The 26,626-nt window shown below is 41.3% G+C and overlaps 1 protein-coding gene across 1 annotated transcript in view; it reads right to left on the bottom strand.

Annotated features, from left to right (window-relative positions):
* spop (speckle type BTB/POZ protein) overlaps positions 1-2,209 on the bottom strand; it is an 89,948-nt gene extending 87,739 nt beyond the window's left edge. Inside the window, exon 1 of the mRNA XM_080044757.1 lies at positions 2,155-2,209. The gene's annotated coding sequence lies outside the window, so the exon portion shown is untranslated. The remainder of the gene's footprint in view (positions 1-2,154) is intronic.
* Between the last annotated feature and the right edge of the window lie 24,417 nt (positions 2,210-26,626).

The following is a 26,626-nucleotide window of genomic DNA, read 5'->3' on the forward strand; positions in this document are numbered from 1 at the left end:
TGATTTGAAAATATAAAAGTACAGATATAATGAAAATAGGGAAGAAGATAGAAGCAGATTCAGCCTTTTTTATTTAATATTGTATATATTATATATTAATGTATTCCGACACCTAGATAATCTTCAACTTCATATGCAGTTTATTCTCCTTTTAAACACATTGACTTGTCATAGGAAATACCATTAACAGGGCCTCTTTCCTTCACACCTGTGGTTGTCTCTCTACCTCGTGTCAAAATGGCGGCCATCAATAAGGTCTATCGTATTCTTCTGTTTTCTGATAGTCTTGTATTTTTCTCGTTTTTCAACAGCAGTATAGATCTTTGTGTTATGGTCTCTGAATGCCGCACCATGCAGAGAAGCATCCAACTACAATGACTTTTTCCCACTCAATCTCTGCCAGTAGCTCTCGTCTTTTTCTTTTTTAAATTTGACAAAAAAAAATTTAAAGGTTTCCATCCATATGATTTGTGTTTGAAAATAAAAAAGTCATTATTATAGTGATCACCGACCGATTTTGCATAGATGGAGGGATATCAAATATTATCACTCACAATGTGTTTATCCTAGTACATTTTCATTATTGGGGGGATCCTTTCAGAGCCATTTTAAGATTATTTTGATTATTTTCTGGACAATAGCATTAATTGCAATAGATTTTTGTATAATAGTGAGATACATTTTCTTATAAACCCAAGCTACACAGTACATAAATGATAGTGTATGATGGCGGCGCTTGTCAAAAATGTCCTTACATTGGCCATGACATCAAATCCTTTCTGGTGCTGAGTGAAGGGTTATTTAGTTGAGCCAATCGGACATTGTGACTTGACTGACTCAAATCTTGGAAACAGCACAGAGGCCTCCGAAATGAGGAGAGGATTTCATTTTGCAAATGGAACCGCAGCTCGATAAAACTTTAAAGAAATATTTCTCAAAACTTTCAAACCGATATAAGTCAAGAGAAGTCGTACTCTTTTCCCCACCAGCTATGTGAAGAATGTGTGTGACAGTGTGAGAGGAACAGTAACATTTAAGAATACAAAGCCATGCAGCCAGAGAGCAATCCTTGAGATTCAAATAACTTTCATCCGTACAATAGTTTTTGATTCAACAATACCTCTATTCAGAGTGTTTTGAAACTTGCACATGCCTGACGGAACATGCACAATTCCAGCACAGGCAGAAAACGCTGCGACACAAAGCCACTGAATGTTCCACATGCACTTCTGGATTCAGATAGCAGAACTGCAACTTTATATGCATTCATCTGTTTTACCACCTATCCTACTTCTTTATTACTATATTATTATATTGACACTTTTTCCAATACCCTTTCTAATGACTATACATGAAGCTGAAGACTTGCTTCACCAATACCACAGTTCACTCATTTGTAAATGTTCTCGTTCAAAAAAATGTTGTCTTGTTACTTGGCCACCAATGGTTGATTGCTTATAGTTTTATGATTTGGTCTTGCACCACAGATTCCTTATTAATGGAAAATGTATTCAATTATTGTCTGCCTGCTACACACCTTTGAAAACAAGGGTTACAACTTGCTTCACCAATAAATGTGCTTCACCGAGATGTGTGTAAGGGAGATGGAAAATAGGCCTACATCACACACAAAATATGCAATAATCCAATAGTCCCCTGTAGTCTATATTAGCGATGGGCTCCCTTAGTTTGTAGCCTACAGGAGCAGGAGATTGCAGCCTGCAGCTGGGGATGCAACAGAGCGAGGGGAACCGTGCTCACTATTTGGCAGCGTACTCGGGCTGCGCTGGAGAATACAGCACCACACGTTCTCTTACAGTCGGCTCATTATTTTGCATGTCTTTTTTTTAAATTATCCCGCTGATAATTTTCGCTTTGACGCTCAAATCCAGGCAACAGACTTCAGTGCGACATGGAAAATGACGGAAAATGACGAAAAAGTAGCCGAAGAGTCTCCGTCACCAATTGTCATCACATATAACGAATCTGAACCGTTGCTAAACTGATAACCTTAGCCAGCTAGCGGCTAATATTTTAGCCCAGTAAAAAGTGTTGTATGAGGCGTTAACTTCAAACGTACGTTATACGGGGGAAATAGCACGATAAACAAGCGATAAGTGTGGTAAAACGCGACTGTATAGCTTTAAAACTCACCTTTGATTCGCTGTTCAACGAAAGGGATGAAGGATTTTTTGACAGTAGTTGTCACTGGATTTCCGGGTTAGGCTGTGACGTGTGCAGACGCTCGAGGAGCAACTGGCCATGCTGGGATTGTTTTGGTTTTGGATACTGGATGTGACACTGGAAAAAAAAGAAATTTCTTAATGTTTAACTGCCTGTCATTTAGCCCCTTAATGTCAGTGATGTCCACATTTTGAAACGTTTGGTTTAGTTTCAAGAATACTCATTCTAAGATATGATAATATAATAAATACAGTGTGTGTGTGTGTGTGTGTGTGTGTGTGTGTGTGTGTGTGTGTGTGTGTGTGTGTGTGTGTGTGTGTGTGTGTGTGTGTGTGTGTGTGTGTGTGTGTGTGTGTGTGTGTGTGTGTGTGTGTGTGTGTGTGTGTGTGTGTGTGTGTGTGTGTGTGTGTAAGTTTTATAATGTGAGACACAAACATTGACTGTGAAAACATTTTCTCTCCTTGGACATTAAAGATTATCTGCGAACATGTTTCACACCGAAAGAACAGACAATTCCACAATTAGTCCAAATTCCGATGACACAACAATGTGGGTCAAATTTCTTCTTATATGGAGTAAAAGTGAAAATAAGTCAATTGCGGCGTTCTGTTTTTTTTATTATCCTTTTGCAGCTAGTTGATTGGTGATTCATAGCACATCTTGAAGCACACACAGCTAGATTTGATCTGTTTATCATCAGTAATTGCTTCATTTCATTTCCCAAATGATGGTCAATCTAAGCGTATACATTTCTGGCAAACCCTATTGAATGCAGGAGCTTTGCCACATGCTGTTTTTGTGAATTATCATCAGGAAAGTGGGTCATCATCCCATTGCGGACACGACACATACAATCAAATACATCAAGCAAATACATAGCAACATATAAATCATCTTGTAATGATGCACACTTTTACTGGTTTATATTATATGACGTGATAAGATGTGCTATAATGATGATGATTTTTTTGCCAGCATTTTAATTGGCTGTGGGTTTATGTTGCAGATGTAAGTAGGCAGTGCAGCAGGTATTAAGTCACCACATGTGGGTAGCCCATGTGGAGTATACCTTGGCAATTTGGCAATGTTATTAGAATATTGTAATATGATTTTCTCTTTTGAAGATTTAAATCAGGTTCATCCAACTTCAACTAAAGCACTCGGGATGCACTTTGCTGTGATGCTCGTCCAAAAAAAGGTTTGGTCTGGAGGGATATTTAGTTTTAGGCAAGACAAATGAGAAAGACAAACACACAAAGAATGAGGAGGAATCTGGCAATCGAACAAAGAGAAGAAAAAAAAAGGTTGTTATGACACCTGGATTGTTTTCTTCTCTGGAATGTTTGATCTCTTGAGGAACACGATGCTAGAGGGATGATATTCCATCTTCTCAAAAAGTGGAATTTGCTCCTCTGTTGATTCAAATAGTCCAAGTTCTCACAGTTTTGAATTATATACATCTTTGTTTACACTATCTATTGCTACTCTGGTATATGGCTGCAAGATTCTCGCTTGTGATTTTTCTGCTCAAGAATTTGTATCACCATTCTCTCATACAATTCTTGACACGTATACACCCTAAAAACATTGCTTTTAAGTGACAGCCTTAGAATACATAATATAAATAAATAAAACCTAGCACCCAGGCCATTTGGACAACCGACCACTGTATTTATTTCTTGGTTAAAAACATAAGTCTACAGAATCAACATTTTAAGTCTTCAAGGAGGAACACGGTAAGTTATAACATCTATTGAGTTGTTTACGTGAATGATATATTAATAGCTTGTTTTCTTTAACATTGCTACGTTGCTAATTGTTATTTATATAGCAGCTGGAATTATTCCCAAGCAAAGAAGTGAACATACAGTGTGACTTTAATTCAGAGATCTCGTAGATTTATGAATCAAGATCACCATTTTTTATTTACAATAAATTGTGCAGCCCTACTCTGACTGGCAATGGGAATAATCATCCAAACTTTTTTTTCCCCCATTTGCTGTTGTCTAATCTACATGATATTTCATAGTGTTGAATTTTCCCCAGCTGGTGGGATGTTTTCCTACGTGAAATTGCATTACTGGGCGACAACAATTCCAGCTTACTCCACAGGTCTGGCACCGTGTTCAGCCGTGGCTCAGCTCTCTGAGTTTAATGCAATTATAAATAAATAAGCATGTGGTCGGGAAGAAGACAGGGAGCCTATGGGGACAAGCTGAGAGAAAATAGAGGAAGTTTAATTAAAGCTGCAACCCGTACTCCTACACACAGATACACAGTAATATAAGCAAACCAATACATACAAATGATATCTGTTTGAGTGTGTGTGTCTGCACTTCACTTGCCTTTGTATACAGTATGTTTGCATGCACGTGGGTGCCTATAACAATACAGAAGAGGAGTGTGAGTGTGCATGCAGTGATTGAGTATATACTGTGCATGCACACACTCGCCTTTGTGTCATTATCTAGTATGTGTGCACGTGTCTACAGGCGAACCATTACAAGAAAATTGAAATGTGAGTGTAGAATTATCCCAGGTTATGCATTCATGTAAGGTCCTCTAAATTGTCTTTATCACACCGGTTTTGGTTTGTTCCTTGTTTTGCCTCTTCCAGTATTACGCCTCCAGGAACACGACATCATCGCGCTCAAGACACGGCCACGGGTAAAAGGATTTGGTGTATGCAGCTATGTTTTTGTTACATTATTTTCTGCAAAAAAAAAATTATTGAACTGCCAGTCTCCTTGTAATTACCTAAGGGGTGCAGGCAAAAGACTGGAGCCAGTGAAAGGCCGATGACAGAGTATTGAATTTGCACTTCAATTAGAGTGCTTATAAAGTGTGGATTACAGTAGGACTCCAGGGCCACAGCTCGCACTCAATTACCACAATGCACCATGGGAGGAGGAGGGGACAGGGGGCAGTAGGGATGGACAATGAAGGCATGGGCGTAGAGGGAGCCAGGTGGGGGAGGAAGACATGAAGAGAGAAAAAGTAAATCAAATGTTGGTTATGGCCTAACCTGGCTTGCAGAAATCACCAATGTGTTATGTATGAAAAGGATCTGACACAATGTTTCCTTTGAAAAGATGTGGTAACCATTTTTGAGAGAGTGACCTAAAGTTGATGTGCTATGTATAAATGTTCTGCTTACCTCTGTTATCCTTTGTGTAACTGTGTTTTATACACTTAAAAATCTATGTTGTATTTTAGTTTTTTTAATGGGTCATGGGTCCATCAATGTGTATCTCAGCTCTCACTCCAAGTCTGTCCAAGTTCTGGACTTGGACAGACAAGGACACCTGAAAACACAGCCATCCCAGTTATTAAACTTCTTGGAGATGCACAGAGCAGCACTTCACCGATTTGAAATGTCTGTGTACTGTATATGCATTCATTTCCATTTTCTGTGTTGTCTAGTCTCCTTCAAGTTAGAGGGGGCATATAGAGGAACCTGTTCAAAGGGAGCAACAACAACCACAAAAAAACAACCTCGACAATGTGTCTCAGTCCCTGAGTTAATTCTCAAATGGATTATTGAACCAATGAGTGAAAATCACCGGCCTTTTAGAGTGGATTTGTCTGCAAGGCAGCGATAAACGACAGCTCGCTTTTCTACGGCTAAGCTCCTCGATTTCTGAGTAGGAGATGCTTGAAGGACATGCTGTAAGAGTAAACAGGCCAGAGGCAGCGAAGAATAAAAGGCACATTTCAATTTTGATTGCTTGGCTGAACTTAAGAGAACAATGTTAGATGATATGAATGTGAATAAAAAATTAATTGTTGGCTTTCTAAAGCGTTCTTGGTTGCCCAATTAAGATGTTTGCAAGAGGCAGAGTGAGATTTGTACCATTTCAAAGTGAAAATGTGCTGAGGAGAAGAAAATAACAGAAAGAAAAGAAGGCTTTTTATTATATTATGTCTAACTCTGAAAACACTTTGGATAATAATTGACATAAAGAGGCTCCACAACACACAGAATGACAGTGTTAGAGAGATACATATATGGGGAGGTTATACCTGAATTCAATTTGACAGCGTTAGAAGATGTACCTGGCAGTTGGCTGTATATGCAAAGTTCGTTACTACTGTAATTGGAAATATGGATGAAAAAAATAAAGGACAACCTAATAGCTTATTGCAAAAAGGGGATTTTATATCTGCACGTACCTTTAATCTCCTAGACTCCTGCAATTTTCTGTCTGTTTAGATCATCTCCATCCCTCCTACCTTTCCCTCTTTCCCTCTTTTACTCATTCATTCTCTACCTCTCTCTCTCTCTCTCTACCTCTCTCTCATTGCTACTGTCAACAAAGAATGTGCAAGCTTCCCACAGGCCCTAAAGGAATCTCTCACACTGCACTCACATAATCACTTCAGACCCGGCTGTTTAGGCCGACAACTCCGCCGGGACTTGCCAGGCGCTCGCTGTAGGCCAAATCACAATAAAAAAAATACATAAAATACTCTCGAACAGTGAAACAAAGAAGAGCTAGTCAAACAGAGAAGCGTGACCAGTCTGAGAATATCAAGGACTCGTCTTTTTCGGTGTTTTGAATGTCACACTCTCCTCCGCCGGTAATGGGATGATCTGGTGCCCTCCTGTATGACAATGATAGACTTTAAGAGGCTTCCGTTGAGCAATCAATATACACCCACATGTTGTGTATATGAACAGAGTGTGTGTGTGTGTGTGTGTGTGTGTGTGTGTGTGTGTGTGTGTGTGCGTGTGTGTGTGTGTGTCTGTGTGTGTGTGTGTGTTTGTGTGTGTGTGCATGTGAATGTGTGTGTCTGTGTCTGCGTGTGTGTGTGTGTGTGTGTGTGTGAATGTGTGCGTACCTCCGAGTGTGTGGCAGGTCAGGCATGAGTCTTGCAATGCGGCAAGAACAGTTTAAAATTCCATCATCCTTTCCAAAGACCAAATGCGATCCAGAGCTCCATCTACTTATAAAAGCTGGATTTAATGACATGTTTAATGACTCCTTACTTTGGCAAATTGGGCTTTATTTGAAATCTCCAGCGTCGTCAGAAAAGAGCCTTTTCGTCCTCCAATTACAGGCATCCTCTGGAAGAGGGCCTGGCTGGTTGTTCCAAATGAGGATCATTTTCTCAAAGAAAGAAGAAAGAAGAACTGTTGATGCTTGGTACCCCGCTAATGTCAAGCTCGAACAGGCTGGAAATACATTCAACTATCAAGGTGCGAAAATATTGACTGAACTCGTGGGAGTCGACAGTTTATGAAAAAAATAAGTGTCAAATGCATCTGCTGGATTAGACTCAATATGTTTTATGGCTTGTATCTTCACTTCACTTTGTATTGTTTTAGTTCATTTTTTTAATGATTAGCATTAAGCAGCATACAATTATGTGTTTTATGACAACTTAAATGGTGCACTGGAAAGTTGCTCACTTGCATATACTGTATGCTGCTCTGAATGAATCGCTATGTTAAAAGTAGCACATCCTTACTCAGACTGCAGTTTGCGTCAGTGTACCAAATTATTAATATCTTAATTAACATCTACAATATGAAGAGAGTGTGAGACGCATAAACAAAATGAAAGATGCTTGTTTTTTTTCAGATGTCAGAGACTGAATTTGACTGACTCAACAGAAGCATTTGTATAATAAAGGCTTAGAAAGCAGGTGAAATGGTTCTTGGTAAAAATAAAACGTCATACGCGAAGACACAAGTGCACTTTAATGTACAAGGTCATGCAGACTTTTGAGCATGAAATTGAGAGCACAACGCTGAGTTTCTGCTACAGCACCTGAGATTTAAAGCCAGAGTGGGTAACTTCAGTTGCCCTCATGAGGAATATCCTATACGAAGCTATGCACTGTAGCTTTAAGCTGACAAGTTGGTGTTCTACTGGACTCTTAAGGTGCGAACACACCAAACGCATTGGGTGCGGTGGCCAAAGCGCCCAACGCACCTGATCTGGCGCTTGGTCATTTTGTGTCAAAAAATGGTTCAACGCACCCAACGCTACGCAGCTAGTCTAAAGCTAGGCTAAAGCACAGCCGCACATATTCACTGAATTAACCAGGAAGCCCATTCTCCTGGCTCACTTTCCCCACGTCTTCTAACCCAACCCCGAGCGGCTTCATATCACCAGCCAGCCGCAAATACATTTCCTACTCGGTGTTTCTCAGCCTCTGTGTTGTCCTCCCACCGTGCCGATGTCCGTGACGTCGGGTCAAGCTCACCGCTGATTGGCCAACGCGGCTAAACGTCACGCGATGGAGCATTAAAAGTTACATTTTTTGAACTCGCGCGGTGGTGCGATGGTGCGGTGACGCTTTGGTAACGCGGCTACCGCGCCCAAAGCGCCGCTTTACCGCGGCCAACGCATCATCGTGCCTAAACCAATGGTTACCTATGCAAAAATAGGATTTTTCAACGCCGCCACCGCACCCAACGCGTTTGGTATGTTCGCACCTTTAAACGACACAAAGTTGAAAATGGTGAAAAGCAACAAAGACAGAGATATCTTGAGTAAGACTGGGATGTTCACACAAGAAAGCTATACATGCTGCCACTTAATGTGTGAACGGAAACTCCAAATAGCAACCTGCCACCTCACATCACAGGTTTTGCTGCAGCTTAACACATGTAACTTGTATTCAATTCCCCTCGTGTTGGTGACAACCTGGGCCAACCAATCACCTTTGGTTTTGAGTGACAGATATTAACAGCTGAGATGTTAGGTCCAATTTAAATGTGGGAAATGGCAGTCAAACATCTTTAACAGTCAATGTGCCATAGGTTTAATGAGGTCTATCGGGATTTGAGAACAATGCATGGAAGCACATCATTCTTGAAATGAGCTGAGTTGTTATGCACCCGCATATAGGGGTAACAGGAGAAAAATAACTGTCCAAACTGAGATCAGCTATGATATAAGAACACGCATATGTTCAGCTAAGCTCAAGTATTAGGATTGTGAAAGGTGGTCTGCTACTCAATGCAACTTTTTATTTTTTTTACTTTACCTGTCTGGTAGATGTTCAAACCTTTGAAACTCAAATCCCTGAGTTTGAACAACAGGGTTTCTCTTATAAATTTGAAGGTTAATGCAACAATTTTCCACACACTGACAAATTCATTTAACATTGATGTAGTGCCGCTTCTTAATGATACACGTTTAAAACATGGGGCAGATTGTATTAACCTAATAATTAAATACATTCAAATATTTAACAGCAGGAAAACATGTACAAGCACTTAAGAAATGGCGGAAATGGGGGACACACAAATCATAAAAATCACTCAAAACATAATTCCCTACATTTACCAAAAAGAAGCCCTCGTATGTGTCTGCCAAACTGCAGCCATTAACTGAGACAGTAAGGACACTGGCAGTCTTTCAAGGCCATGGCACGCTTGGCTCCATTTTAGACATGTTGCTCTATTACCCTGTATGTAATTCAGAAGATAATCAAGGGCACGACACAAAATGCCAAAAGTCACGGCTTGAAGAACATAGCTTTCAGTCAACAGACACTCCATTTGTCATTTCATTTAAATGTGGAGTATGCACTTCTGCAGAACGCCTGTTGTCATCTCACTTTTTGTCAAAATTAGTGAATATCTCCTCACAATCCACTACCCAGTGTTAATACACATCTTAGGCTCTGTAAACTGGCATGGGATTTCTAACTACCGTGGGGCCCCTTTGTTTACATACCCATTCACAGAGCCTAGGCTGTGTGTTTACACCTGATTATTTTTCAGTGCACACACAGCACGGACAGGTAGCGTATCATGCATTTTTTTTACAACAAGCATTCTCCAGAACCGCAGACTACACCTTTAACCATTTTTTTCTTCCAGCTTTGTGGTGTATCTGTAAAAGGCTTCACATGTTAGATAAAGCCCTCTGCTCACTGACCAGCAGCCAAACCACACGGGGGTCGCACAAAAACCGCCTTATCTGTTTGCCTGACGCAGCTGGGGCGTAATGACCTCGTGCCACAGGTCGAAACATTTTTCCCGTTCCTCTGTCCCCCAAATGAGGCTGCCTCTGCTCATTAGAGAAGCAGCATTTTAAAAAACACAGTAAAACAACCCGCGCCGTAGCCATTAAAGATGCCATCGACTTTTTAATTAAGTCTCATAAAGGGCCTATCAATGCAAAAGGCGGTAATGTACAATGGCGGAAAGCCAATCCCATCCCAATTCTGTGTTCTTTGGGGCTTTAACAGATCTGTTCTCATTTCACGCTATTAGAGAAGATCTGGGACTGTAACGCTAAGCATCTCAGCAGTCTCGGGCTTAATTTCTCATCATGTGCTATTATCCAATTCCACCTTCTTTTTTTTTTAATCTCAACTAACATCACAAAGAAAGTTTATTCGTAAAGTACATTTAAAAAGACTTTAAAGCGGCTACAATAAATGTTTTTCTATGAACAATAGACAATATATCTGCTTGTATGTGAAAGATGTTGATGTTTAACCACATGTTACAGCTGATACATTTGATCTTTTTTGCTAAAAGTGTACAGTATTTGTGTGTATTTTTCTTCATACAAGCACGAGGCAAAGAAAAAGAGATCAGGACAAATATGCATGACCTGGATCGACTGCTTGATTCAGACTAAACTAAACTCCCAAACTAAAACCAAACAGACTTTGAATCCCTCCTGTGATTCCCTCTGCAGTGGAACCATCCAGAGGGGAGGTGGTATTGGAGAACCTTCACTCTCCTAACACATGGGGCCGGTCACAGTGACCTCAAATCTCCACACATAAAGTTCAGGGTACAGTAACAAGTCCAAGCCCCTTATCTACAGTCGGCACAAGATGTCTTATCTAATCTATATCCAGAAGATGTTAGAAAGTCACAAAGTTCTTCTTTCAAAAAAAGTTGGAAACTGGGTTTGGTTCACTGTGAGACCTCCTTGAAATCAACTGATATCATGTCAATCTGGTTATGTATACAGTAAACGATACAAACTGTTCAAATTATAATCCTCACAATTACGTTTGTTTATTTCTAGCAGGTAATCCATGTAGGAAGCAGATTTTTTCCTAGGGGGAAATTGCTAAAAATATTATTCATCCAGTTTTTGTTGATTTATTCGGTAAACATTACATTATCTACATTATCTCTTCCAATCTTGTGGTGATTTCTTCAAAGGTTTTTCATATATATCGGTCTTGTGGAAGAGATTCAATTCATGGTTTAACCATGATACTGAAATTTGTGAATTTGAGAATCAACACCAGTCTGCAGCTGTCTGCAGCTTTCAATGTCTTTCCATTCATTGATCTGGGTTTGCTGGTGTCATTCCAGCTCTCACCGCCCATCCAAAGCCGCTCTGCGCTACATACGCGCTCTGAATTAACTCTGCTTAACTAGATAAGGCTGAGAGACAAAGCTAACTAGCAGGTGATGAAAACTGAATCTATTAATATCTTACTACAGGGTTTTGCAGACTAAATCAGGGTTAAAATACAGTCAATAGTTTAGTTGAGAAGAAAGGGGACTTCAATGTGATGCCTGTGTTGCCATGTATGGAAGTGTTTGCAACACATTAGTCACAAGAACCTTAAAAATGTCGAAATTTTATATCAAAGAGATTATTTTTGTCTACTTTCTGTAGTGTTAATGAGTAGACACCCTCTTCACACATCGAGAATCCAAAGGCATGATTCTGGGTGTGCATGTGTTGACTGGTATTTGCAGGGTGTGATGTTTGATGGTAAACACTCTAAATCTTGTTTGTGACTTTTGACCTTTGCGTCTCATTAAAAAAGTGCCGTTCTCTTTGAAGGGTACGGTATGTTAATAGATCTACAGGGCTTTGATAAACACATGCTGATGAGCTCTTTTAACCTCAAAAGCATGAAAAGTAAAACAAGCTCCGTGTTTTCGCTGCCATGCATTTGTAGAAAGAGTATGTATGTAGCTTCTTCTTCTCTCCTTGTACGCATTGTGCGGCCCCAATAATCAAAGACCTTGAGTGTGGTCCAGAATCCAGAACATTATCTTCAACCGCTTGCATGAAGGTAATGGCGACCGACATTGTTTGTAAGCTTCAGCTGTTTGCCTAATTGTAGATTTACGAGCAACATTGGCTCTCATTTACATATGTAAATTCCGAGCAGGCCAACAGAGCTGTTCTTCTTGGCAATGCTTGTGTTTGCCTGCAGAGGGGAACAAGGGGCCGTGTGGCAAGAGAAAGAGGGAGCGAGAGACAGAGAGAGAGAGAGATAAACAAACAGATGGAAACTAAAATAGAAAGAAAGGGATCGTTTAAGAAGTGATGAGCAGGAACCAAAGCAAAGCTCTGGGGTGAAGTGACGGCCTATAGCTTGAGGTGGTGTAGGATTGACAATGGCGGCTTTTTTTGTCAACACAAGTAGCTCAACATTTCACCTGAGCACAAAGAGAACTGTATCCACTTTGCCCTACATATGGCAGCAGTCAGGAAAAGTAAATGTGGCTCTTCTCTGTAGGTTACACCAACACAGTGCCAATACAGGTTGGCTGGCAGTCCTTGGGGCACATTTCCCGCTAAGTTCAAGGACTCTTCAAGACTCCGATGTTCATCTCAGATGTGCACAGATGTTGCCATGCTATAGTGTTAGTGGCGCTATGTGTTACTAATTCATATAGACAGCTGTGGACAGTAGAAGCAGATCCCCAGTGCTTTATCCACTTACAGACAGCATGCCGTCAGTTAACGTAGCCAAGGCAAGAGTGTGTGTGTGTGTGTGTGTGTGTGTGTGTGTGTGTGTGTGTGTGTGTGTGTGTGTGTGTGTGTGTGTGTGTGTGTGTGTGTGTGTCTGTCTGTCTGTCTGTCTGTCTGTGTCTGTGAGTGTGTGTATAAAGTAGGAGGTAGAGCCAGTAAATAGTAGGAGGAAGAGAAGAGTATTTTGCAGCCATAACACTCTCACATGTACAAACACACACACACACACACACACACACACTCACACTCACGAGAATCAGAAGACATGGGAACACACATGCATAAAGAATGGAGTTCAAAGTTCAAACTCACCTTTTGACAGAATAAATAGGCATATATTCATATTTGGCAGCACCATCACAGAAATAAAAACTCATCCATCTCTATCCTTAATTACAAGTAGCAATCTCTGTGCTCGATTATATCAATCAGCGACAGAGATGATATGACATGAAAGTGAATCAACCTATTCCCAGTTCATGAATATACATTAACTCTTCCAATCATCCAGTGTCTGGTTATGGGGGGAATAATCTTAGTGCAGGAATTTATGCATGTTGCTTTACAGCTTGAATGAAATATAATTGAAGAAGAAATGAGTGGTTAGCACCGGCAGTGACCACCCACAGCATTGACCACTGGGTCTGACGAATATGAACTAATACCGGAGAAGGAAATAAAATAAAAGTTTCTTGCATGTTTTCACTTTAATTGCACGGCTGTGAATTTACATAAACTCAGTTGAAGATAGTAAACATGATGAGCTGAAACCAAAGACAGTTCAAGCCACACCTTTTAAAGCGGTAGGGTTTTTATGACACCCAGCGACCAAGTGACCAAGCATGTTCCCCCGAAAAATCAAACCTGAGCAAAGGCATTAGAAATAACTATATAAAAATAGCATTATATACGCTGAAAAAAAATGAGACTGTTTCATAAACATTTTAAAGTTCCTCATAGGCGGTTTAAGTCCAAAGATAGAACCCATTGGACATGTTCACTCAGAGCCCTTTCTGAAATAATCATCACGGTGTTACTTGAAGTGGCTTCGACATGTGCTGCAGACACGAGGGATGAAAGCCAGTTACTGATATACAATTAATGGGACTTGGCAGCAGAGCGGGCTGGGGTCTCCGGTCAATCTCTATTTCTCCCTTTCAATAAAATGAATTGCCACGTCGCTACACACATATATTCTCCCTCGATCTGTTGACAGACTCCTCCGCTCTCCTTCTGCTGATCTTCAGGCTGTCCTAATTCATAGATTCTCCCGGGGAACCATCAAAGCACTACCTTGTGTATAATACCTCTTTCTTCTGCTTATCCTTTTCAGTTTTCCTTCGTGCACACACAGACACACACACACACACACACACACACACACACATACACACACACACACACAAACACAAACACACACACACACATATACACACACACACACATACGCTTGTACAGTTACTTCTGAGGACATTCATTTATATAATGCTGTGCATTCCCAAGCACCTTACCATAACTATGGTTATGGTAAGGTGCCCTAACCATGAACATCTAAATGCCTAACCCTAACCCTTTGAAGGTATGTCTCGAATTGAGAACTGCCCAAAATGTCCTCACTTTCCAAAAATGTCCTCACTTCCATGGTCTATAACTCAAATTGGTTCTCACAGAAATAGTTGTATGAGTACACACACACACACACACACACACACACACACACATACAAATATACACACACACAAATTTGCTGCAAGTATAATATAAAAGTGGAGGTTGAGTAACAGTCCAGGAATTAATCCCACTCCCAGATGGTAAGGCTTATAGTGTGTATTTATGGATATGTGTTTGTTTGCAAATTCTTACATAAACACTCACAGAAACACGTTGTGGGTAATGAAGGTATGGAATTATAAAGAAAATATCTCTGATTCTCCTGTACTGATTTTGAACCCTTTTTTCCTTTCAATTGTCCATTGTGAGTTGAACATTGTTATATGAATACAACGTGACATTATTCTTTTAAGGTTTACTTTTTCTTCATTGCTGCTTTCAAGCTGCAAATGGAGAAAAAAAAGAGATCAAATTCAGAACCACAGACAGCTCCAGTCTGGAACTTGCCAAATGCCAGCATACAAAGACGATTAGGATAAATGTTTTTTTTTGTTTCCATTGTGCATTTTTGTTAGTTCTCTGTTAGGCTACAATGAGCATGTTAGGCATCTAGACGAATGTTGCTCTTCGGACGCCTACAAAAACACATTCCCTCTCGGAATCAATAATCCAATATGTTCAGTCAGAGATAACAGATGATCAGACGATAGGTACTACGTGGTGCCAAGAGACGCCTCCATCATGCCTGGCTCACACATTTCAAGTGAAGAGAGGGCCCGCCAAAAAGCATCTCAGGGGACTGCCAATCACCTCCAGTAACGATAGCACCGGAGACAAATGAAGGCAATAACTAGCAATGGGATTAGATCCTCTTATAAAAGTGTGAAATAGGGTGATTTGGGGCATTTGTCTCCCTTACTATACAGTGCTAATGTGTCCGTGCAGTGCAGAGACAGCAAGTGTGAGTCCCCTGTTTTAATAGACCATATTTAGCTGACATTATCATGGCACCGTTTTGGTGTACATGCCTATAAAAAGGCATGTAAACCAGACATTTTTAGCCTAAAGTTAAGGTGCCAACACACTGCACACCGCCGCGCGGCGAGCTTAAATAGAAAGTCAATGTATTTCACGCGGCGCGAATAGGGCGGCGCGGCTGCCGCAGGAGTTGAAAATATTGAACTTTTTGCCGCCGGCCGCGCCGCGATAGCCAATCAGCGTTGAGCTCCTCCCGACGTCACTCACTTCGGGACGACAGATAGAGGAAATTAAGATGGATGAAAACATAATAGTCACAGTTTGCTCCCATAAGTTTTGTGAATAGCCTATGTGTGAATGTGTCTGTTGCCTGCTGTGTACAGTTATCAGTTTTGCTTTATGAACCAAGTTAGCACCGGTTAGCTTGGGTAAAGCACCATCAGCACAGCAGACTGGTGCTCTCAGCACCGGTTAGCACCAGCGCCAGCATATCAGTAGTGTGTTGGCACCTTTACAACTTTTGGAATCACAATGAGATCTAAATGACTAGGTTCGTTTTAATACTGTGTATGTGCTCTCTGCACTGTGTAAAGGATGTCTGTCCAGGAAATCCATCAAAAATATCCAATCTACATAAATGTTTCACATGATATTTCATCTTTTACTGTGCAAAGGAACGCACAAGGAAGGTCAAATTGAATAATTTAAGTATTCTTCAGAGCATTTAGTAGCCTGGAAATCCAGACCCTGATATCTTGAACGATAGAGGGTCTGGCCAGGATCAATAGTAATTTCCAACTCAAGGGGCGGATCCTACTCGTGCATTTCAAATGCCACTGCACGCAGTTGGATAGCACTACAACCAATCAGAGCGATGCACAAGGTGACATAAGCCCCTTTCGTTTAGCGAACAGCTGTTAAACTGTTAAATTAAACGTTTGCCGTTGTCGGTTGGCAAAACAGAACATTCCACTTACTTGCTAATGAAAGATTTGAGTGCCCTTCCAAATCGTTAAGGGTCGAGGCCAAAGCAGTCTCAAACTCACACAACATATCCGCAGCCATCTTTGATGTTTACTATCACGGCTTCGACGTCGCATGCACGTCACTGTCGTCATCCGGTTACGTCCTCCCCAGAGTACCATATAAAGGGCTCTGGCGCGCCCATATTAGATAGAACCAATTGAAACCATAGCCAGATTTCTGGTTTTCTTGATAAAGCTTCAACGGAGAGTGTCCAGACCAACACGCGCAGCAAATTTAATTTGCCAGCGCCTAGTGGCAGGTCTGGGAATGCCAGGCTAAGCATTTAGCTGTTTTGTTTCAGAATTTATGTCAATATGAACCTCTGGTGTTTATATATATTTCGGTTAGATATTGTCTTTCAGTACAGCAAGAGTTACATTACATGTCCATAATATCTCTGGTTTTGAGTACAAATTTTTCTTTTATTATAGCCCATTTACACTTCATGTGATTTGTTCTTTCCATACTTGCCGTTACCTCCAGGACAAATCAGATGCCTCGGAGCGACTATAATAGAAGCATGTGCTCATAGAGGTGTGGTATATCACACCTTGAATTACAGATCTCTGCTTCATTTAATTTAGAATGTGGGAGCCTGTCACGTGTCATTTATCACTGCAGTGAACTTTATCCAAGGATTTTGAGAACCTTGTGGTTAATTGCGAGAGTGAGCAAAATAATCAGAATGCTTTTGAGCCATTACTGTAATTCCAGTCCGCTGCATTCGATTGAGTGCATTGTATTAGTCATCACACATGATACCGTGCACATTTTCTCTCCAATTTCCCACGTTTTCTTTTACACATAATTTAAATATTCTCCTATGTAGCAATACATCTAGTTTATAAGTCTCATTAAAAAGAACTGCAATGGCAGGCACTGTAGAAAAAGCAATGAGGACTTTATAAATAGATGTTGTATATGAGGACTGCATATTAATACACACCTTCTGGTCCCTCTATGTGTGTGGGCTTTGAGTCATCATGAAAAGAAACTATCTGTATAGGCTTAATGTATTTCATAAAATACTATATCAAGGCTTTGCCAGCAAATAACCTGGGTCATCAACCAGAAAGCAACTGCACATCTATTAAGGCTAATCATCGGGAATAGATGGACATTGGGCTCCGCGGAGAGAGGAGATTAAGCCCAGCAGGCAGCACAGGCAAACAATATGTGGCCCCTGGAGTTAATATGCAGACAAAAACAAAACACCAGCAATATTACTTTTGCACTGATCACTCGTTCATCTCTCTACGTGACTGTCGATGTTTTCGGATGATAATTTCACATTTGCACTGACAAGATGTTTATGCCACCGCCACCAGTGACAAAGTACACTATGTCTTGACTTCAAATCAAAAAGTTAAGCATGTATTGTCAATTATTTCTACATTTACAAGTTGTGTCGTCAAAGCAAGTTTGCATTTCACGTGATGTTATGAAAGCAATATATAAAGGACGTAATTGGCATGTTATTTAAGGGTATACGCCGTCCAACAACTGCTGTTCCCTTTCAAACTCATTCAGAGATTGCAGGAAATATGGAGCAAGCTTTGATATTGGATTTATTTTCTTTTGAAGGGAATATAACTCAAGGGATAATGTTTAGCAGAAAAGTAGTGGTATAGACCATTAACAAAAGAAACCTTCAGAAGAATTCCGTCAAGAGGAAAATGTTACGTGGACTGTCTGTTCAGCAATAACAAGTAAGATTTCAATCAAAATGATACAGGTGGTTTAGTGTGTGGAAGCTGGTTTATAATGTCAGAGTGTGGCGTGTGAGTGGCGTATAAGCAAGACAATTCAATTTGGTTAATCTCTGTTTTACTTGGGCCCTTTAACCCTCACACAAGTCAAAAGCCTACCACTTGTCTGTTTATGGCAGGAGTTTAAAGCACCTGTAAACCCCCAAATCCACTAAATCCTTTTCACTATGTAATTCGGGGAGTTAGTTGCATGATAGTAAGCATCTATATTATAAAGAGTTAGGCACATTTATAAATTCAAATTAAAGATATTGTCATTGAAGTTTGACAAACTTTACAGAAATTTCGGTTGAGATGAGACGGGCTCTGGTTCATATGACACAGTTAAGTATTTTGAACCGATAACGTAGATCTCTGCCCGAACATTCTATAAAAACAATGACTGTTGCCAATGGATACGGCCAAGCCCAACCAGGCCAGTCAAATGGTCTAGTCTACTCTAGACAGTAAGAAAGCTTACACCCAACTTTGTTATCATGTATTGATTTGAACTATTTCAGACTAGGTTTCCAGAGGCATTAAGAGAAGAAAATTATTTAGTTGTTGAACGGGCCCAGATGCAGTTATGTTTCTCTTCCACACCTGAACAGTTTCATATTTGCACATTAGTTCATAAACAATCTATTCTTTTAATGTGAGACATCAAACCAGCACCACCAAATACTCCAATGTTAGAATGGCTGAAATCATAGATCTTCAAGCTGCATTTTGCCCCTCTTGGTTTTATTGTTTTGTCCATGCTTTAAAAGAACGTTAAATCTGACACGAATCTGATTAAATGTTACAGTACGGGTATAATTATGTTATGGGACAGAGGAAAAGCTTTCCAGTAGGCTAAATGTGCCTGCGGTTGCTGCTCGCTCCACTTCAGACGGCAGCCAGTAGGCCTAATTGGCTACATACAGCCTAATCAGACTTGCTGGATCGTCTTGCTTAACATTTTATCCCCATCCTTGTATCAATTTTCAACTAAATTAGCCCGGTCGGCCAGAGTTGTAGCAAAATTAGGCAGTGGGGAGAGGAGGGGCTGCTATCAGAGCAGTGCAAATCAACCTACACAGTATACCCAGTCCACAACAGTGAAGGTGACAGAGTGTGCCAACTGTCATTCACTGGCCAAAAGAGTAAATAATGTGCTAAAAGTGCACTGTGGTCCTGCTTTACTTGAGGGAAATATTTAGAGAGCTTATACCGCCCCCTATAGTCCAGACTAGCTGTTATATACAGACCTTTCCTGACCCAGGACCAGAGTTTTGGGGGCCCTGGGTGACATCATGCTTTGTGGAGCAAAGGGAGTGGGGCATTGCACAAACTCAGTACTCTGCAAAACTCTTCAGTGAAGTACGTTTTAAATTGTCAGGTTACTTATAAAAAGGAAAAAAACAAAACAAAAGGTACTTTTAATCTTTTGTTTTCGTTTTCCATCCCAGTGAAAGAATCAATGGTCCAGTAAAAAGTATTGCCAACCATAGAAAAAATGGTAAGCATAAAAGCCATCCATTTGCTGGGACCCCAATACTGGCCGGGGATTTTTGTTGCATTTAATTCCGAATCGTTTGCTCCTTTTATCCTGTGACCTCTCTATTACTGAATGCCTAATAAAAGGGATAGAATAGATGCTCTAAAATAAAAATTATTGATTAAAAAAATTAATAGGGCCCACAATGATCCAGCCCTGACACATCTACTGTATATGAACTCTTAACCTGTTGGTACTGTTGATCATGTATTTTCTCAGTGCCCGTTTACTAAATATACTTTTTAAGATTAAATATATATACTGTATATATATTCCTAGCAGATCCTTTTCACAACTCCCCATTTCAGTTGTCTCAAAAGCATACAAAAGAAATCTGTTACCAATTTGTCTTTTGTTCACATCCGTCTGCAGGCTCCACACACTTTACTTTAGCTGGCATTGATTTCTTGAATTTTAGTAGTGTAGACTGAAAGCAGCAGCAGAACAATACAGGCAGTATAGTAAAATATTTGATCAGAATAGTGTAGAAGAAGTGAACTGAAAACTGAAGTATTCACTGATTCTGCTGGGCCCACACTATAACAGCACTTAAAAGAAGTGTAGGAGGTAGAAGAGGGACGAGAAAGGCGGAGGGGAAAGAAATACAGTCTGCGTTCCAATACCAATACTCCCCAGCAATTTAGTATGGTAGAAAGATATTGGATGCCAATACATGTGGTCAGATACCCACAATTCATTGCGCAACGGACGGAGCCTCCATGTGAAAAAAACACTAGAAATAAGAAGGATATACGTATAAGCAAGAGGCAGGTTCAAGGTGCGATGATATGATGAAATAAGTGAGTAAAAGTATGTCCCAATTGTAGCATACTGCATGCAAACTACATAGTTTTTAGACAGACAGACAGACAGACAGACAGACAGACAGATAGACAGATAGACAGATAGACAGATAGACAGATAGACAGATAGACAGATAGACAGATAGACAGATAGATAGATAGATAGATAGATAGATAGATAGATAGATAGATAGATAGATAGATAGATAGATAGATAGATAGATAGATAGATAGATAGATAGATAGATAGATAGATAGATAGATAGATAGATAGATAGATAGATAGATAGATAGATAGATAGATAGATAGATAGATAGATAGATAGATAGATAGATAGATAGATAGATACTTTATTCATCCAGGTATCCAGCCGCTCACAAGATGACGAGGAGAGAGGAAAGTTGACTTGGCTGTGGGCAGATGCTGTTGGCCGTGGGCAGATGGTGGGGGGCGGGCCCACCTGTCTCTGGCTCTCTCCTGTTCTCTCTCACTGTGGGGAAGCCGACAGATGGAGTCCGAAGGTTCTGCTATACGGTCCCAGGCAGCGCTGCTTCTTCTCCAGTCTGTCCAGCTCCTTGCCCCCCCCCCCCCTCCCCGCCTAGAGGCACAGTGCCAGTCAGAACATGGGCACTGTGGCCGGCGCCCAGCCATCCACCACTGCAAGGGTCAATTGCTTACAGAAAGGGGTCCCACCTCGGCCCTCTTTCCCCCCTACAAACACTCTGCTGCCTCCCCGTGGATCTACGCAATAACTACAATCCTGCGTTCCAACTCGATACTTTCTTTAACACTATATGCTCCATGCTACAGCTGATCATAAAAAATATGTAGTTTGCAGGGGAGAAGGAAAACAGTTGGTACATACTTTTACCTCAACTATCCTTTTACTTTTACTATACCTCCCAACCCTGGTTGTTTTCACTCAGAGGCTCAGCCCATGTGACGGAACTTCCGCTGCAGGGTGGATTGTGGGTTAGAATCTGCACAAAAAATATATATATATTTCCCTTGGACGTATTGATTTCCATACTAAAAGTTATGACCAGGTCCAGAAGGGCATCTGGGTGTTTTTCAGCATACTGCATTTGATGTATTGGTATATCCTTAACCTTTTTGTGTCATAATAAGTAGCAGGGAAGTGTGGGTATTTGAATGCAGCCATGGCCTCTCAAGGTCTCTCTGCAATGCTATTGCTTTAAAATGATCAAGTCGGGAGACTTAATGTAAGCGGATCGCTTTACAATGATACAGAGAGGAATGGGTTCCAAACTGGATACTTCTTACATATTAATGTAAAGCTAATATCCCTAGGGAGTGCTTCAGATATATGTCGGAGGTCAAAGGGCTGTGTCAAAACCCTGACTTACAGGAGTCCATCACAGGGCCACTCTGTGACCTTTATGTTACTGGTAACGCTATAAATCAATGTATGAGGTCTCTGCAGAAGCCCAGACAGCTCATTAGAGATCATTCAAGGAGTGAACCACCCACACTAGTTCTTCAAATGGACCTCCAATTAACCATCTGCTCATTTGATTGAAGAATAAAAAAACACAACCGGCTTTAAAAGGAAATAAGGAGAGCAAGGAGAAAATTACAAACAAAAAGCTCTTCCAATCATTGGACCTTTTTTCTGTTTATCTCAGAAGAGTAAGAAATTCTTCCCTTCCTGGGTTTAAAGCTATATTTTGTCACTTCTGTTTCCCCCATGAGGAATTCTGAGTAATTACAACAACACAGTCGGCACATCTACATGAGTTAAGCCTTCGGTGATCGGGCATGGATTTCATACCTTCTGCTGTATATCCAGGTGTTCTCTTGTCAGTAGAATCAACAACTGAAACATTTCTTGGGCGCCTCTTGGGATTTTTCTGAGCTTCTGTGCCAGTGTCGGGGGGCGACACCGGTTTGTAAATGCTGCCATACTGTCAAATACAGAGAGAGTGTTGAGGAGCTGAATCAACTTTGTGTCAACTCATTTGGCGAGGGCTTGAATGTATCATACATTTTATGAAAAAGTGACACACTATTGCTTTAAGCAGAATTTAAACAAAATAATGTGTGGCCCTTCATTAAAGGTATAGTTAAGATTATGACAAATATCCTCTCTTGAAAAAGGCAGCATAACTGGGCTCCTGCGAGCAGCCCCGCGCTGCTCCCAAAGGTGCCTTTAGAGCACATTAATGGATTATCTGCCATTCACGGGGAAAGTTATGGCTGTAGCAAAAGCTTCCTTTCAGTGATTAAGAAAATCAGACCAAATCCCAAGGTACTTGTCGATATTTGAATAACACAATATGGTGTTTTACTGCAAAGGAGTAACAGTGGCCTCGTTCTGGCTCGCACTAAACAGTGAAATAGTGGACGATTCAAAGAGAAGCCAGAGACTAAAGAGAGAGAGAGGTACAATTCCTTCAAAGCCTCACTGATAAACTGCAGGGTATTATGGGAAGTCGGTCTCCACTTATAGACTTGGAAGTTTCTTGCATTTGCTTTTAGGCTTCTTTTAAAACCTTGACAATTTGTAATATATTGATTTAATGGGAATTACCTGGAGATTTTCCTACCGCATGAAAAATTAAACGAGTTTTCTGCTGGCCCAAAGAATTCAGCAGTGAAAATATGAAGCGAGGGATGTGTAAAAAAAAGGCCGTCAGTCGAGCGGTTTGGTATTGTCTTAAAACGACAGAGCTTCTCAATTATCACCAAACATGAAATGAATCTAAAGAGACCAATTCTTCGCCAAATAATCAAGCCATTATCATTCATGACTCAATCGCAGTGGAAAATATAACAACGTCTCCTCTTGTGCCCAGCAGCGGGGAAATAAAAGAGCAGACATGTGAGAGAAACAAAAGGACTATAACAGAGCTCAGACCGGTTTGTAGCTCCGGTGGGACTAGCGTTCATGTGCGTCACTGGGCTTTTTGCTAGATGTGGGCGCTCTGCCATACGTGAGCCTGATTGAGTGCAAATTAAATCTTGTTTCATCATTCGAAATGAAAGGCAAAGAATGAGCAAAAACAGCCAGAGATCTATTTGAAAGGCAATATCTGTAAAGAGGATCACATCAAGAGAGCATTCAGGGAGCTCATATTTCCTCTCAGTATCATCCATTTGTTGACATACATCTAATATTTTATCCCAATAACCAAACAGTAACATCTTGGTCAATGTGTTGCTGTTCTACTTACAAATAAGATTGACTCACATGGCTCTTGGCAACACTGATCTCAACTTAAAGTATTGCGGAGAGCGCACAACGGGTTGTGAATTATAACCTCCATCCTTTAGATGTCACAGTACAGCTAGTTGCCTTGAATTGCCAGGTTTTGAATTCGAATTAAACTTTTGCATTATATTGCAAGGACAACCCAGATCGTACACAGCAACTTTTATTTCAGCTCTGTTTTCACATTTTAGCGAAACACAAAATATTTCACAACATGCATCTCATCGCAATGTATCGCGATATTTCATACCGTGACCTGTGTATCGTGATGAGTATCATATCGCGATGTCCTAGGCAATACCCAGACCTATTTCATGGCATGGATGCAAAGAAAAAAAAAACCTTGGTGGCATGATGTTTGGAGACAGTCTGTGGTGAGATGTGGTGTATGGATATATGATGTTTGTATTGTATAGCTTGTGGTGTGTTTTGGTGGCGCGTGTGTGGATAATGCTCCTTGGATGACATGTCTGGTTACTGGTGTCAGCACGGCTCTAATCAGCTGTTGGCAGGCGGATGAGCGGGCGGTCTCTCCCTGCGGCGGCACCCTGGGTCGAAAGCCGGTTTGAAGTTTAATGATGCCAGCTGCCAGCTTCACCAGGCTGTGAGCGCTAACGAGCTGGCACTGGCGGCAGGACTGGGGCCGCGGCGGCAGCACCTGGAAATGTAGCACACATTTCAGAGGGGCGGGGCTCCACCGGGGCTGTCGACGGGGGCCTGCTGGAGACCCGGGACGGCATCGAGAGGCCCCAGCTTTCTCTTTGAAGAGCGTCCCAATTTCCATATTTCATTACACACTGCTGACTGACAAGGCCCAGCCAGATGTTCTATTTTCAGCTATTTAAATTCTGACCTGCTTTCCTAGTATGGATGCAACAAGAAGAAAAGGAAAAAAAAACTGATTCCATCAAAACACGGATGCCAAGGATGATGATGGGAACTTGGATCTGGCACGTCTGATAGGTTTTGTTTTTTTCGTGTCTTTCCGCCTAAATAAAGCGTTGAGAGTATATTCACCCGTCCTAACTTAGCTATCCTTTTGACTATCAATTCTGGGGCATTTACTGTCTTGCTCAAGGACACTTTAACAAGATACACTGGTTGTTTCAGGCATCAAACCTGAGACCTTGTATTTATGAGACAACCGCTAACCACCCAGCCAGCTCCGGCGCTGAATTGGCCCCAGCGTGAGTGATACATGCTCCAGTACACGACATAAAGCATGCTCGCACGGCTCCTCCGTCCCTGAGATATCGGGCATGATTAATTCCTGTGGTATTCCTCTTGAAACGGCTGTTAAATTGCAGCGTCCTCTCTCAATCCCTCATGCAAAAATACATCGACAACCGTGACCTTTTTGCGCATCTGCTGCAAATGGCACTTTGTCATGCTGAGTGGGCAAGCTCAAGGATCAATGTGGTTCTGTTGGAATAAAACTTCTTTGATGCACTCTCTCTTGTGTGTGCGCGCGCGCGTGTGTGTGTGTGTGTGTGTGTGTGTGTGTGTGTGTGTGTGTGTGTGTGTGTGTGTGTGTGTGTGTGTGTGTGTGTGTGTGTGTGTGTGTGCGTGTGCGTGTGTGCAGGGCCGCCCATAAGGGGGAGAAAGTGGGCGAGCTTATAGGGCCCAGCCACTAGGGCGGCCCATGGTCTTTGATGGCCAAGAACCTACGATAACTAAGCTAAACTTTATTTTTAACGACTCATCTTTACTTGAGTAAAATATATCCTATTTCATTATGGAATCCTAAAAATTGCAAGAGTAGTTTTTTCCGCCTCATACCTTATGCTTGCAACGCCAAGAAGTCAACAAATTCGTGTTCAACTTATACTATAAATGCGGCCAGTTTTTTCAGGTAAATCTTGCATTGATGTTAGTCTTTCATGTACAGCTTGTTGGTCATTTTTCTGTGCACTTAATAATTTAAATGTATAGTTATCTCTCTCCAAATCTATGTGTATGTGATGTAGGAATGAGTGCATGCACACACATTGATAGGAGTACAGCATGAGTAAAGAGTGCCTGCTGACTGGATTGTTCAGAGGCCCAGCCATTTGTGTGTTATGCATGCCTGCGTGCATGTGTGTGTGTGTGTGTGTGTGTGTGTGTGTGTGTGTGTGTGTGTGTGTGTGTGTGTGTGTCTGTGTGTGTGTGTGTGTGTGTGTGTGTGTGTGTGTGTGTGTGTGTGTGTGTGTGTGTGTGTGTGTGTGTGTGTGTGTGCGCGTTTGTGTCATAGACTGTATGTGTCCATGTCTGGGCTTCATGAAAGTAGCCTACAACTGAAAAGCTCTTGAAATAGGGAGTAGTGAATGAGAGAGAACGCAGATAAACAAAGGACAAAGCAAGGGGTGAAACACAGCAAGATCAAGTGGATAGTTGCTCTGAGTCGAACACCAAATGGCAAACAATGAGACGCTCCCACTCTGTTAGAATCTGGGAGAGAGAACGGATTCAACTCATTACTCCACACAGCTCACAGCAGGGGAGGTAGAGCAGTTTATTTCTCCGGTAATGCCTCTGTGAGTGTTTACGTCTGTGTCTGTGTCTCTCTGTGTGTGTGTGTGTGTGTGTGTGTGTGTGTGTGTGTGTGTGTGTGTGTGTGTGTGTGTGTGTCTCTGTGTGTGTGTGTGTGTGTGTGTGTGTGTGTGTGTGTGTGTGTGTGTGTGTGTGTGTGTGTGTGTGTGTGTGTGTGTGTGTGTGTGTGTGTGTGTGTGTGTGTGTGTGTGTGTGTGTGTGTGTGTGTGTGTGTGTGTGTCTGTGTGTGTGTGTGTGTGTGTGTGTGTGTGTGCAAATAGAGAGG

Source organism: Ammodytes marinus (genome assembly GCF_949987685.1).
Source record: "Ammodytes marinus genome assembly, chromosome: 16".
NCBI lineage: Eukaryota > Metazoa > Chordata > Actinopteri > Uranoscopiformes > Ammodytidae > Ammodytes > Ammodytes marinus.